General features: G+C 42.7%; 1 protein-coding gene across 1 annotated transcript in view; it reads left to right on the forward strand.

The window, feature by feature from the left end:
* The first annotated feature begins 3,136 nt into the window (after positions 1-3,136).
* The window catches only part of RAB44 (RAB44, member RAS oncogene family), a 69,309-nt gene continuing 57,251 nt past the window's right edge, over positions 3,137-15,194 (forward strand). Inside the window, exon 1 of the mRNA XM_044003397.1 lies at positions 3,137-3,245. The gene's annotated coding sequence lies outside the window, so the exon portion shown is untranslated. The remainder of the gene's footprint in view (positions 3,246-15,194) is intronic.

The raw sequence follows: 15,194 nt of genomic DNA on the forward strand, positions 1-15,194 counted from the left end.
ATTCCCTGTAAACAGCAAAAGCGTCCTTCTTGCTCTCCCCCAAGCGAGACATTCCACCTTTCCCTTCCTCCTTTTTCACAGCCTGATCCTCATTCTTAGAATGCTCTCTTTCTTTACCTCTTTGTCTTGTAATTCCTAGCTCCCTCAAAAATGCTCAGAAAGCATTTTCCTGAATGCCCTAGTCAGTAACAATAGGGAAATGGCTCTGGAAATACTTTTCTTTGTATGTATTTTACATGTAAAGGCAGTATGGCATTGGGGGTAGAAAGATGGCCTTGAATCCAGGAAGACCCGGATTCGAATCCTACACCTAACACAAACTGGCTGTGTGACTTTGGCCAAGATACAACCTCTCTGTGCTCTAGGCAGTTCTCTAGGATTAGAATTTGTAGAGTTGAATTGACCTGCACTGGTAGAGGGAGCCTCCTCACCTGGGAATTCTCTGTACCAATGAAATTGTAATTCTATGCCCTATCTTTCTGTTGTTCTTGTTCATCTTTCATTCTCAGAGAGGGCCAATGATGTCATGGGGTGATGTCTTGACTTGTGAGTGAATTGGATTTAGACGAGGCAGAGCTGTGCAAAATCACCAGCCTCACTTTCTCCTCCAGGGTCATTGGAGTCCAGTGTCAAGACAAAAGTCAAGACGACTGGTGATGGTGTAGAATACAGTGTACAGAACTCTGGAACTCTAGGCTGAGTGAGCCATAGCTCTCAGGAACTCGATGTCTATTCATGTGCTGCTTCCATGATGGACATTTTGCAGCTAAGTGTTGAAGTGGATAGAGTGTTGGGTCTGGAGTCAGAAGACCCGAGTTCAAATATAACCTCAGATTAGCTGTGTGAGCCTGGCAAGTCACTTTACCTCTGCCTCAGTTTACTCAACTGTAAAATGGGGATAATAATAGCACCAACTTAACAGGGTTCTGAAGATCAAATGACATAATATTTTTAAACACTTTTTTTGGTAGGGCATTAGTTCCCTTGGTATTCTTGACCTCCCGTTCCTCCAGATGAACCTTGACATTATTTTCTAGCTCCATAAAATAATTTCTAGGTAGTCTGATTAGTATGGCACTGAACAAGTTAATTCATTTAGGTAAAATTGTCATTTCCATTAAACTAGCTCTGCCTATCCATGAGCAATTGACATCCTTCCAATTATTTAGATCTGACTTTATCTGTGTGAAAAGTGTTTTGTAATTGTGTTCATAGAGTTTCTGGGTTTGTCTTGGCAGGCTGACTCCCAAATAATTTATATTGTTTATAGTTATTTTAAATGGAATTTCTCTTTCCATCTCTTGCTGCTGAGCTTTGTTGGTCATGTATAGAAATGCTGCTGCTCATTATTTCTTACAGCACAATAGTATTCCATTACATTCATTTACTACAACTTGTTCAGCAATTTCCCAATTGATGAGCATCCCCTCAGTTTTCATTTTTTTTTGTCACCACAAAAAGAGCTGTGATAATATCAAATGAAATCATATTTGTCAAACAAACACTCAGCATAGTACCTGCCAGGAAGACCTGTGTTTGAATCTAGCTGTGTGACCCAGGGCAAGTCACTTCACCTCTGTCTGCCTCAGTTCCCTCTACTGTAAAATGGAGATAATGATCCACCGACTTTCCAGGGTTGTTGTAAGGGTCAAATGAGATAATAATTGTAAAGCATTTAGCACAGTGCCTGGCACAGAGTAAGAGGTATATAAATTTTAGCTATTACTAAGATTATTTCATTCTTTTTGTATCTTTATCCCCAGAACCTTGCACATAGTAGGTACTTAATAAATGCTTATTGAATTGAATTGCATTGACATATGAGAAAACAGAGGCCTAGAAAGGGCAAATGACTTTGCCAAGGCCATAAGAGTAGTAAGTAACAGAGCAATGTTTCAAATCCAAAACATTTGATACCAAATTCAGTGCATTTTCTCCTATACAATAGTGTTACTAACCATTCATAAGGATCCCCATGGACCTGCATATTGATTCAGACCATAATAAGATTATTTAGGTTCTATTATATTTTTACTGATTTTGTTAAATATTTCCCCAATCCATTTGGATCTGGCTTGGGTGGCAGTTGGACCTGTCATGGTGTGAGTCAGTTACCTCCATTCTCACCACAGAAGCTTCATGTGCTCTGAGCTTTTCTTTTTCTTTTTCTTTTCTTTTCTTTGTTTTTTTTCCTTTTCAGGGCAATGAGGGTTAAGTGACTTTCCCAGGGTCACACAGCTAGTAAGTGTCAAGTGTCTGAGGCTGGATCTGAACTCAGGTTCTCCTGAATCCAGGGCCGGTGCTTTATCCACTGTGTCACCTAACTGCCCCCTGAGCTTTTCAATAGCTTGAGCTGAGCCCCTGCTCCCCTTTCCCTCCCCAGCCATAAATAACTCTGCCCATCGCTGTCCTTTTTTGTTTTGTTTTGGTTTTTGCGGGGCAATGAGGGTGAAGTGACTTGCCCAAGGTCACACAGCTAGTAAGTGTCAAGTGTCTGAGGCTGGATTTGAACTCAGGTCCTCCTGAATCCAGGGCTGGGGCTTTATCCACTGCGCCACCTAGCTGCCTCTGCTGTCCTTTTCTGGATGAGACTTGGAGCAAGCATGGTTGTGCCTGGGTTCTAATCCTGGCTCCACCGACTGACCAACTCTGTGAGCTCCAAGACATCATTTCCCACTCTGAACATCAGTTCCTCGGTTGTCAAATGAAGAGATCGGCCTACATTGGGGTTTCTGACCTTTTGCAGTCTTCATACCCCATGGATTTCAGGAAACTTTCTCTTCTATGGCCCCTGTTTCTAAAGAAAGGAAATAAATTCTAGCTTTTACCATGCACATTCACATAAGAATTTTTTTTAAAAAGAAGTTAATTAATTTCAATAGGACAATATCGTTATTTGCTAAATATTTCCAGTACCCACTCTGACAAGATTCTTAGATTCCCTGGGGGCATGTATACCCTAGGCTGAGAACCCCTGGGTTAGACAGTACCGTGGTGGGATGAGTCAGGATTAAGGAAGAACAGAGAGAAACTACTTCAACAGGAAAACCTCTAGATTGAGGCAGTAGATTTTCTGGTTTAGTAACGGAAGGGGTAGTTAATTAAGCAAGAGAAGTGACAAGTGTCACACAGCAGGGCTGCTAACAGCTCCAGTCTCCCGATGCAACTCCTGATCTCAAAAGGGCTCTTTGAGGATAGCAAGTGGGACAGCGAGCGCTGTGGAACTGACTAAACACCTGTGGAAGGTAAGAATCATTGCTGCCTTGGTTCAGTGCTCTCATGGGGAGAAAGAGGAATATCCCAAGACAGTTTTGGGGGATGGGGCAGAGATCTCAGTTGAGTGAATAAGGCTTCTAGATGGTTAACTGAAGGAGGGAGACTAGTGCTAAGAGGCCCAGTTTAACTCTATCATCAGTCTCCTTATCTGTCAAATAGGGATGCAAGATCACGCTGCCTACCCCTAACTGTTTCAGTAAAGCTCAAATGAGATAAGGGAGGTAAGAGTGCTTAAATCAATCAATTGACAAACATTTTTTTATTTTTTAATTTTTTTTAGTGAGTCAATTGGGGTTAAGTGACTTGCCCAGGGTCACACAGCTAGTAAGTGTTAAGTGTCTGGGGCCGGATTTGAACTCAGGTACTCCTGACTCCAAGGCCAGTGCTCTATCCACTTCGCCACCTAGCTGCCCCGACAAACATTTTTTAAATTGCCTACTATGTGTCTGGCATTTTAAGGAGTATAAATTTATATATATACATACATATATATGCATATGTACATATAACTAAACATACATATATGTACATAGTGGTGTTGGTTTGCAGTTTTAATTAGTTTTTTAATTATGCAAATTTAAAGAGTTATTATTTTTCCCATCATAAGGCAAACGGTATACCTTTGATAACCCAACATCACCTGCATGGCGTGGTGAGGCAGCTCAGTAATTGGTCACCCACTATGGGTAAGGCACTGTGAGAGATACAAAAATGAACAAAAAATAGTTCCTGCCCTCCTTACATCTGACAGTCTAGAGGGGTGAGGTAAGACATGTTCGAAGATAACTAAAAAGACAGCTAGAATATGATGAATCCATAAGGCAGGCAGTGTTGTACAGTGGAAAGAACACCACCTCTACCATCAGAGGAGGACCTGGGTTCAAATCTTGCCTGTAATTAGACATGTAACCTCCCTGGGCCCCTGCTGTGTTACCAAAATGCTTGTTTTATCCCATAAATTAAAACTAAAATAAAATAAATATGGGGGGGGGGAAATAGGTGACATTGTGGAGGGTTGTAAATGTCAGGCTGCTGAGTTTCCATATCTATAAAATGAGGAGTCTGCACTAAGTGTTAGCCTTAACAGTTCCTTCCAGTTCTACCCCATATCACCCCAAGAATACTTGAGATTTCAGAGGGGTGAGTCATTTGTGTTTGGGGTTAGAGGGAAAGCTTCGTGAGGGAGGAGGCACTTGAGCTGGGCCTTGAACGATTAACAAAAATGGTGCTGGGGAAGAAAGGAGGATAGTAGGGTGTTCTAAAGGGGATTATGTAAGCAAAGGAATGGCAGGAGGAAAGGAGAGTCTTCCAGTCTAGCTACAGCAGAGAAGCACCTGAAAGGGACAAGTGTGACACGGAAAGGTTGGGAGGAGGGAAGGAAAAGAAATTTGTGGGGTAACTTTATTATACATTTAAAAGGAATAGCAAGCAGCTAGGTGGCACAGTGGATAGAGTACTGGCCCTGGAGTCAGGAGGACCTGAGTTCAAATCCAGCCTCAGACAGTTAACACTTACTAGCTGTGTGACCCTGGGCAAGTCGCTTAACCCTAATTGCCTCACTAAAAAAAAAAAAAAAGGAATAGCAAATCATACGCAATAGATTTGCTGTTTTGTGTGCAATCTTATTTTTTATTATGCTGTGCCATGGAAATGCTTGTTTTATTCCATAAATTAAAAATAAAATAAGATAAATATGGGTGGGGGAAGAGGTGACATTATGGAGGGTTGTAAATGTCAGGCTGCAGAGTTTGTTCTTTTTTGGGGAGCAGTGGGGGGTATAGGCCCAAGAAGTCCTGGCCTCAAAGAGTTTAGGATAAAAAGTGCATCCAGAGGTAAACTCTACCTGATGAGAAAAAAAAAAAGGATCCTGGAATTACAAAGCATATTATACTAGAAAAGACACTGGTTCTCAAGACAGAGGATGTGGGTTTGAATCCTGACTTTGTTACTCACTAACTTGGGAAAGGCCCATGATAAATTCACACTTCCATCATGCTTGACAAGGTATTCACTCCCCAGCTTTCACCTCCATTTTACAGATGAGGAAACTGAGACCTAGGAGTCACATAGCTAGTAAGTATCCCAGCCTGCATTTGAACTCAGGTCCCAGTGACATCAAGTTCAGCTCTCTTTCCATATGATTTTCCTTTCTGAGCCTCACTTTCCCCTTTTGTAGAAATGGACCAGATGGTTCCTCCCAGCTTGAAATCCTTTGATTTAAAAGCATTTCCAGCAGCATGTTCAGATTCTGTGATTTGACACTTGGAAAAGCCAGCTGACCTGGGGCTATGGAATAGAGGGGGTGGATTGCTGTGCATGTGTTACATGTTCCAGGTTCCTAGGTCCATTTACCTGGAAAAGGTTCTTTCCTGAGCCTCAGGCCTTGCTGATACCACCAGCCAAGTGCTTGGGAATTCCAGCTCCTCCTTGGAACTAGTCCAGGAGACTAGAGATGACAAGACTAAGGGAGAAATGGCAACTGTCTTCAAGTATCTGTAGGGATTGCTGTGTGAGAGATAAATTTATCATTCTGTTTGCTCTTGAGGACAGAACTACAAACAACGAGTCACAGTTGAAGGAAAGTATATTTAGATTTGATTTAAAGGGACAAACTTCCAAACTAGAGTTATCCCAGAGTGTGATGGGCTGCCTTTCTATCAATGGCAATTTTTATGTGATGACAACATGGCCTTTGTTGGGGATGGTGGAGAGGGGATTTTGGTTCAGGTATGTATTGGACAGTAGGGTGTAGGGGATGGTGTTTTGGCCTTATAAGTTGTATAACCCTAGGTGAGTTACTTAACTTTTTTAGGTCTCAGGCAACTCCACAGAATTTATCTACTTTGTCATGGTGGATTGTGATCTGCTCAGTGGAGTGAATTTCCCACACCAGGAAATCCCCATACTGATGAAATCACTGATCCTTTAGAATCCAAATATCAGTTTGGACTAATCCCTTCCAATACTGAAATTTTGTTTGCCCCATCCCCCACCCTGGGTGAATTCTCCCAACTTCCACTTTCCCAGTCAGGTTGGATCCCTAGAGAGCAGATTATTCCTTCACCTCTTAGGGTTCTAGAGGTAATGCTGAGCAGGAGTGGCTTCTGATCCTTTTGTTCATTCACATGTCCCTCTTCTGTATGTTCCCTCTAATATCATTGGCAGATTAACATGAATTAGTTTGGCAAGAGAGCATTTACTGAGAAGAGATCACAAGGAAGGAAGTTGCAAAAATATTCTTCCCCCCTCCAAACCAGGGGTGCACTCTTCTCTTACATACACGAGGTCCCTGGAAAAAGTGGACTCAAACTTCATGTAACAGAGGTAGTTGGGCAAGCATGTAGGCCTGATGGATACCTTGTGACTCTTGGCCTTGCTAGTCTCCGCCCCCCTTTTGTTGAGTCCCCCACCAAGTTCCTTTCTGGGCATTCTGTTGGTGATGGATGAGTTTCTTCCTCGACCAGTGGGGCTAGCTTCTTCCAGAACATGGTATCTTAGCTGTCAGACTGATTCACTGCTGAGTTGGGTCAAGCAGTGCTGCTCAACTGGTCCCTTACCAGACTCAACTGCTGCTGCTGCTGCTATCAGCTGCGGTAGTCTTGGCTACCAACTTCAGTTGCTGAAATGTCCAGTTGCTGTAATGCCTCTTCTGACATTTTGAAGCTTGGAAAGTCAAAACTTGGTTGATTCCATCAGCAAACATCCATTCACCTAAGATCAGGAAAGAATAAACACATACAAATACATACACGTGCACACACAAAACTAGGCACCATACAATCAATGACACATGGTAGCCAGGTGGGGTGGGGGGAAGGGGAATAAACAACCAGCTGCCCTTCCCCCTCCCTAGTGGCTCACAGTAGTTCGTCCTCACTTGAAAACAGCCAAGGAAGAGAGAACAAGGTTGTTCACTTGAATCTTTTGTATGTACCTTCTGCCTCTACTGAATTATCATTCGTTTCAACTTGTAAGCCAATCAGAAGGCTTTTCATCATCATATAGTATGGATTCCTGAGTCATTCATGGCTGAAAGGAGTTTCCCCAAAGTTCCACATGTTGGATTAGATATCCTCAATGTGTATTCCCTGTCTAGCCCACCTGTAAGGGCAAATTCATGTATGTTTAAGGTCAAGAAGGAAGAAAGGAAGGAAAGGATGGATGGAGAGAGGGGGGAAGAATGAAAGGAAGGAAAGAAAGAGAAAGAAGGAAGGAAAGTAGGAAGGGATGAAGGAAGGAAAGAAGAAAGAGATAAAGGGAGAGAGGGAGGAAGGGAGGAAAGAAGGAAGGAGGGAAGGAAAGAAGGGATAGAGGAAGGGAAGGAGGGAGGAAAGGAAGAAAGAAAGAAGGGGAAAAGGAAGGAAAAGATGAAAAAAGGAAGGAATGTAGGAAGGAAAGAATGGAGAGAGGAAGGAAAGAAAGGAAGGGATGGAGGGAGGAAAGAAAGAAGGAAGAAAAGAAGGGATTGAGAGAGGGAGTTCCAAAGAGAAGAAAGAAGGAAGGAAAGGAGGAAGGAAGGAAGGAAAGAAGAAAGGTTTAGAGAAAGGGAGGGAGGAAAGGAAGGAGGAAAGAAGGGATGAAGGAAGGAAACAAGCATTTATTAATTAATAATTAATATTATGTGACAGTCACTGTGTAAAAAACTTTATAAATTTATCTCATTTGATCTTCACAATAACCCTGACAGGTAGGTACAATTATTATTCCCATTTTACAGATGAGGAAACTGAAGCAGACAGAGGTTAGGTGATTTGCCCAGGATCATACAACTATTGTGTCTGACACTGGATTTAAACTCAGTTTTTCGTGATTCTAGTTCATCAGTCAAGCCATTGTACTACCTAACTGGGACCCTACCCCATGTGACTTTGCTCTTGGCTTCAGGATTTTCACCTTTTACTCATTTCTCTACATCCCCTCATAACTGAATACCAACCCCTGGGACCTTCCCGGTGCCTGAACATCTTTGACTCGCTGAGTGCAGAGAGGATAGGATTTAGATTTAGATTTAGGATAGAATTAGGATTTAGCTAGAAGAGACCTTAGAAATTATTCATGTTGTAGGCTTATAGAATTTGGAGCAAGAAAGCAGACTCTGACCCCTTTATTTTACAGAAGGGGAAACTGAGGCCCGGCGAGGGGAAGTGGGTGGTGACGATGGGTCTTGAGCCCAGTTTCTCGAATTCCATCTCCTGTGCTCTTTCCACTACATCATCCTATCCTGAACTCCTAATGATCTTTCCTCCTTCCTGCAGCTCTCGCTGTCAGCATCACTATAATTGCATGGAGTCTGACGTCCTCTTTCTCCTTTTAGCCCTGTCTCCACATACCCCAGACAATGACGGTGGGTTTTTTAGGGTTTATTTACAAGAGGAAAGAAGAATATATACAGTCAGAAATAACACACCAGGGTAAGGTAATTAGAAGCACTCATAAAAGAAAACGACCCAGTTCCAGACTGGGCGGTGCCTGAGTTTGCTAATCTAATCTTTAACTACATTACCCTGGTGCCAAGATTCTTGCTGGGTCCAAAGAGAATGTCATTTTTGACACCCGAAAACCTTGGAATCACTCCTGATACAGGATTCACCTGTCTGGGGACTCTGCATAGAAGTTATTGGCCCATCCTTACAATGCCAGGTTCCCTTTCAGCCAATCAGGCCCTGCCGGTGCGATGCGCTACCCACATTCCCACCTACTCACTGACAATATAGCTTTGACTTCCCTGACTGGGGGAAAAAGACAAGAAAATGAAAACATGCGCCCTGTGGCTTGGGACTGCAGCTCTCAACTCCCCAGAACTGGGTTTGATTGCATTCTGCTTAACAAACATTTACGAAACATGAGGCTGGGTGCTGAGAATACAGACAGAACCCAAATAGCCTCATATTTCTACTTGCTAGGTTCAATCCTGGGGTCGGGGAGAGGTTTTCAATAATTTCTATGTTCTTTGATTCATTTTGCCTTCTCACAGAGTTTCTTCTGATAACATAAGCATTTGGCTTGAGCCTCTTAAAAGGCTCCCGGTTCCCTAAAAGCACCCGGGCCGACAAAGTATTAAATCTAGGGTATGTTTTATTTAACTTATCAAAAATGTATGAGACTCACATACAAGCTCATAAATAATTAAGATCTCCTTTCTTCCTTCTCTGCTAGACATCCGCTTTGCCCAGGAATCTATAGCATTGTCCAGATTTCCCTAGGAAGGATGGTGCTCAAGGGAGCCTTGCTTGGGCTCAGGAGTGTGCTGGAGCCAGATTGAAATGACTCAAGAGAGCTGATTATTAAATTTTTAGGGTATGCATTTGCATCTTGGAAATCAGCAAACACTACAAATAAGGCTTGATTTGTTGTTTTGTTGGTTGTCTAGATGTAAGAAAGTGATGGAGAACATGTTGACAATGCAGATTAGATTTACAAGTGTGTTGTGAATACCGACCCCGCCCCTTCCCAAGAGCTGGTTGTTAAATATTTACCAGCACACCTTTGCTTGGAATCCTTGGTAAGTGCCCAGTTTTATGCTGGTTTTAGTTCCTTTCAAGGGGGAAACCAGTCAGGGTGTCATCCCTTCTGGTCCAGGGATTTAAATACTTATAGGTAGAGAGCTTCCATTTGGGGGAAAAAAAAAAAGGATTATTAAGGAGGCCAGCATTGCCCCTCCCTTTCCCCTCACTTTGATAGAGTCCTTCTTCCCTCTGGGCCTACACAAACTTCATGAGTTATATACAAATAGGTCAATATTGCTCCTTCAAGTCGTGGCCCCAGCTGTGCCCAGTTCTTCCTTTTCTCCCATCTCTACATAGTAACAGCTCCTCCTTTCTTGGGGTGGTGATGGGAGAGACCTATGTTTGTTGTGCTGGTCTCCCTCCAGTTCCTAGTGTGTCTCCATCCACTCCCCATGGGACTGGGTCTTTATGTTGGTCCGTGTCTTCATCTGGTTCCTCTTCTTTTGGTGGTGGTGCGGGTGTTTCATGGTTCCTTGGAGGGACTGCATGGACACAGAGAATTCTCTCCAGGGATCCAAGTGTGTATTCCATTTCCAAGTCTCTGTCCAGACTCTCTCTCTCTCCCCTGTGCTCTCTTTATTTCCTTCTCTCTCTCTCTCTCTCTCTGTTTCCTTCTCCCTCTTCTTCTTCTCTTCCTTTTTTCTCTCCCTCTCCCTTGCCCTCTCCCTTTCTCTCTCCTTCTCCCTCTTCCCCTTCCCTTCCCTCTTCCCTCTCTCACTTTCCCTTTCCTTTTCTGCCCCTCTCTCCTTCCTTCTTCCTTTTTCTCTCCCCCATCTCCTGTGTAGCCCCTCTTGTTTTTACATCACCTGCATATCCCAATATCTCCTCTCCTTCTCCTCCAAGAAGACCATGCCTTTTATCATAAAAGTATCTTATTATTTCCAGTTGCATGTAAAGATAGTTTTCAGCATTTGTTTTCATAAGATTTTTAGTTCCAAATTTTTTCTCCCTCCCTCCCTTCCCTCCCCCCTCCCCAAGACAGAAAGCAATCTGATATAGGTTATTTTTTTTAATTAAAAACATTTTTTTGGTGGGGCAATGAGGGTTAAGTGACTTGCTCAAGGTCACATAGTTAGTAAGTGTCAAGTGTCTGAGGCCGGATTTGAACTCAGGTCCTCCTGAATCCAAGGCTGGTGCTTTATCCATTGCGCCACCTAGCTGCCCCTGATATAGGTTATATATGTACAATCACAAGGATCATTTCTGGTTTTTTTTGCAGGGCAATAAGTAACTTTCCCAGGGTCATACAGCTAGTAAGTGTCATGTTTCTGAGGTCGGATTTGAACTCAGGTCCTCCTGAATCCAGGGCTGGTGTTTTATTCACTGCGCCACTTAGCTGCCCCCAAGGATCATGCCTTTTAACAAAAAATGTGTATCCCCCTCCCTTTTAAAAAAACAAAACAACACTTTATTTTATTGATGCATTTTGTTATTATGTGACATCCATTTCTATTTCCTCTTGTACTCTTGGAATCATCTAGCCAACAAAATTTATTTTAAAAAAGAGGGGGAAAAGCAGTTCAACAATCTTAAAAGTGCCTGACTACTGTCATGCAATAGTCCATACTCATAATACCCCACCATTGCAACTGAGAGAGAGGGAACTGGTTTTCTCAACTTCCCATGGGTCAGATATGAACTCAACAGAGTTCAGTTTCCTTTGGTCACTCTTTTTCCATTTGCATGATAATTTTGCACTGTTTTTCTAATTCTGCTTATTTCTTTTGCATCAGTTCATATAAGTCCAAACTTCTTAGAATTCTTTATAATCATGACTTCTTGAAGTACATGGATAGTACATTACAATCATATAACATGATTTTTTCAGCTTTCAGTCTGTCAGTGAATAAAGATTTATTAAGCATGTACTATGTTCCAGACACAGTGCTAAGTGCTGGAAATGCACAGATAAATGAAAACATAGTCCCTGCCCTCAAGGAGCTTACAATCTAATGCCCAATCAAAGGCCACCTACTTTGTCCCAGTAAATTGTATATACCCTCTTTTTAAAAAGTTAAGCCTAAAGGCTAGAGACTTTACAACTTGTCTAGGAAATTGTCAAGGAGACAAAGAGGAAATAGGGACTTAGTTTTTATCTCTTGGGTACCTAAAAATTATTATGTCATTTAATGTGAAAGTCTCCAGGTTTTTAGTGGGCTGGAGCTACTATTCTTACCTAAAGATTTGAGAAGAACCAGAGGTGTGTGAGTTAGTGACATTGACAAACTGTGAGTGTAGGGGGTATTAATGGATTGTGGATGGTGATACTCACTATGGGTCAGTGGTAAAGAATTGTGAGGAATGGTTGGTGACTGACTGAAGGTGCTATTGACAGACTGTGTATCTCTGTTTGGGGTGTCCTAGAAGAAGACTATGAAAGGTGGGTGTTTGATCGACTGGGGGATGTTGAATGTAGTAAGGCTGTTGACCAATTGTATGGGAGAGGGGAGTGTTGAGGAACTCTGAGAGGTGACTGACAAACTGAAAGGGTCATAGACAGACTGTAAATGGAGGAATGTCTTAATGGACTGTTTTTTTTTTTGTTTGTTTGTTTTTGGTGAGGCAATTGGGGTTAATTGACTTGCCCAGGGTCACACAGCTAGTAATTGTTAAGTGTCTGAGGCTGGATTTGAACTCAGGTCCTCCTGAATCCAGGGCTGGTGCTCTATCCACTGCGCCACCTAGCTGCCCCCTTAATGGACTGTTAAAGGTAGACTAAGGTGGGGTTATTGATGATGGATTATGAGGGGAGTTGTTGATAGAGATAGGTGTGGAAAGACTGGAGAAAGGAGTTGACAGATTGCACCTGAGAGGCACATTGCTAAGAGTATATGCCAACACGTTCTGATAAGTGTGTTGACAGACTGTGTGTGTAGTGGTAGGGAGTATTCAGGTCATATGAGGGGTGTTGTTGATAGACTATAGCGATATTGACAGACTTTATGATGGTTTGTGAAAGGTGGATATTGACAGACTGAGAATGGTGCTGACAGTACAATGAGAATGTTGACAGACTTGTGGTGGGGAGGAGCTGTTAACAGATTGAAGGTGGTATTGACAAACTCTGTGTGTGTGTGTGTGTGTGTGTGTACTTTCTTGATGGTCTGTGAAATGTAGATGATGACAGTCTGAGCAGAGTTATTGATATATTCAGAAAGGAGTTATTGATAGTCTGTGAGGGATAGTTGTTGAGAGATTGAAGGGAGATGTTGACAGATGGTATGTATTGACAACTGGAATATTGACAAATTATGAAGGGTGGGTGTTGACTCATTGTGGTGATGGTGTTGATAGAATGAGGGGTGGTAGGGGCATTGAAGGCCTATGAAGAGTCTTGTTGACAGACTATTGGAAGAGGTGCTTTGATGGACTGTGAAAGGTAGGCCAACTGAGATGGAAGTGTTAATAGTGTGGTAAAGATTTGGACAAACTGTGATGGTAGGGTGTTGAGGAGTTTTTGAGGGTTAGTTGTTAGAGTGACAGGTGTTAATGACAGATTGTGTATGAGGGTATCTGATGATGGACTGTGAAAGGCAGGTGTTGACGGACTATGAAGAGCTATGAAGGGAGTTATCAATAGTCTGTGAAGTTCAGTTGTTGAGAGATTGAAGGACTATATGTCTGACTGACTATATGTATAGGAATACTGACAAATTTCATTGTCATGAGGGTGTTGATAGACTGGTAGTAGGGGCGCTTGTGAAAGACTTTTTGCATATAGGAAGACTGACAAATGAAGATGTTGGCAGACTGGATAGGAATATTGACTTGTGATGAGGGTATTAATGGACTATGGTGGTAGGGGCATTCAGGACCTATGAGGGCTCTTGTTGAGAGACTGTATATATAGGAATACTGACAAATTATGAAGGGGAGATATTGGCCCATGGGGACTCAGTGTTGTTGTTATTGTAGATGAGCTGTGAAGAGGAATGGGACATGCTGAGGGCAAAGATATTGACTGAGGAAGTGTTCTAATGGGAATCAGATCAGAGGTTGGCTGCCCATTTTCTTTCAGATCGTGTAAGGTGATAGTGAGCCCTGTGATTTGTGGCATGACAGCCACCAGCCTCCTGGGAACCTGTGGTTCAAAGAGAGATATTGGATTGTATACTTGACAATCCCAGAGTTGGACATTTTTTGAGGATCTTTACTTCCTCCTTCAGTAGGCTCAGCAGAATTCCATGACCCAAATGTCGGACTCTGTTCTGCCAACGGATCATTTGTAAAGACCTTTGGTCCTGGAAGTCATATCTTGTTATCTCTCACAGGAAGTATATATCGATTTCCCTCTTACCACACCTATGCCCAATCAATCCTTCCTAGTCAACTGTAGAAAACAATGCTGGAGTGGAGCCAGCTTTCTTTCTTAGTTTGAATCAATGTGTTTCCACCAACACCTTCACTGTGCATCATCTGAGCCCAACATCAAGTTTTGCCCAGCAAGTAGGTATTTCCTCGTCAAGGACAATGTCACAAGAGATACTGTTTAGCACTATCAAGATAGCAAGATAGCAAGAGAGGCGTGTGACTTTCAGGATGTTGAGCCACTGACCAGGATGAGAAACACTGTGTTTTCTGCATAACATGGGAGGAGTCCCTAGATGTTTTTGGTAATAATAATGATAGCAATGAAATGAGGAGGAGCATTGCCATAGCTACTTACACTTTATAAAGCCCTTTCTTCACAATCTCCATGTGAGGTAGTTAGTACAAATATTATTTCCATTTTAAGAGTAGGGAAACTGAGGCTCAAAGGGACAAGTGACTTACCCAAGGTCATAAGCTAGCAAGTATCCAAGCCAGGGCTTGAAACCTCAAGGTGGGGATACAATATGATAGGGTGGGAAATTTATTGGATTTGTTATCAGAAGACCTGAATTTGAATCTTAGGGGCAGCTAGGTGGCACAGTAGATAGAGCATAAGGCCTGGAGTCAAGGACACCTGAGTTCAAATCCCACCTCAGACAATTCCTAGCTGGGTGACCCTGGGCAAGTCACTTAACCCCTATTTGCTTCAATGCCTCATCTGTAAAGGGGGGACACACAGGAGAAGAAAATGGCAAACCGCTATAGTTCTTTGCCAAGAAAACCATATCACATAGTCTGACACGACTGAACAGCAAGGTCTCTTCTAGCTCTGTCGTGCTAGGATTGTAGGACCATCTTTTCCTTAGAAGTCTTAAGGGTACAGTTGTTCACTCACTACCCTCCATTTTCTAGCAAATGATCCCAGATGGGTCACGTTTTGGGGCCTAGAGGCCAGAAATGACTGGAGGGCAGAACAGGTGGGAGGGTACAGATGTTGGGGCTCCTTCCGGACAGCACAATACTGATCCACCTCCTAACCCAGAAGGTGGAACTTGGAGTCAGTAATAGTTTCTGACTACGAAGGGACGTTGGACAAGGAAG

Source organism: Dromiciops gliroides, chromosome 4 (genome assembly GCF_019393635.1).
Source record: "Dromiciops gliroides isolate mDroGli1 chromosome 4, mDroGli1.pri, whole genome shotgun sequence".
NCBI classification, from domain to species: Eukaryota; Metazoa; Chordata; class Mammalia; order Microbiotheria; family Microbiotheriidae; genus Dromiciops; species Dromiciops gliroides.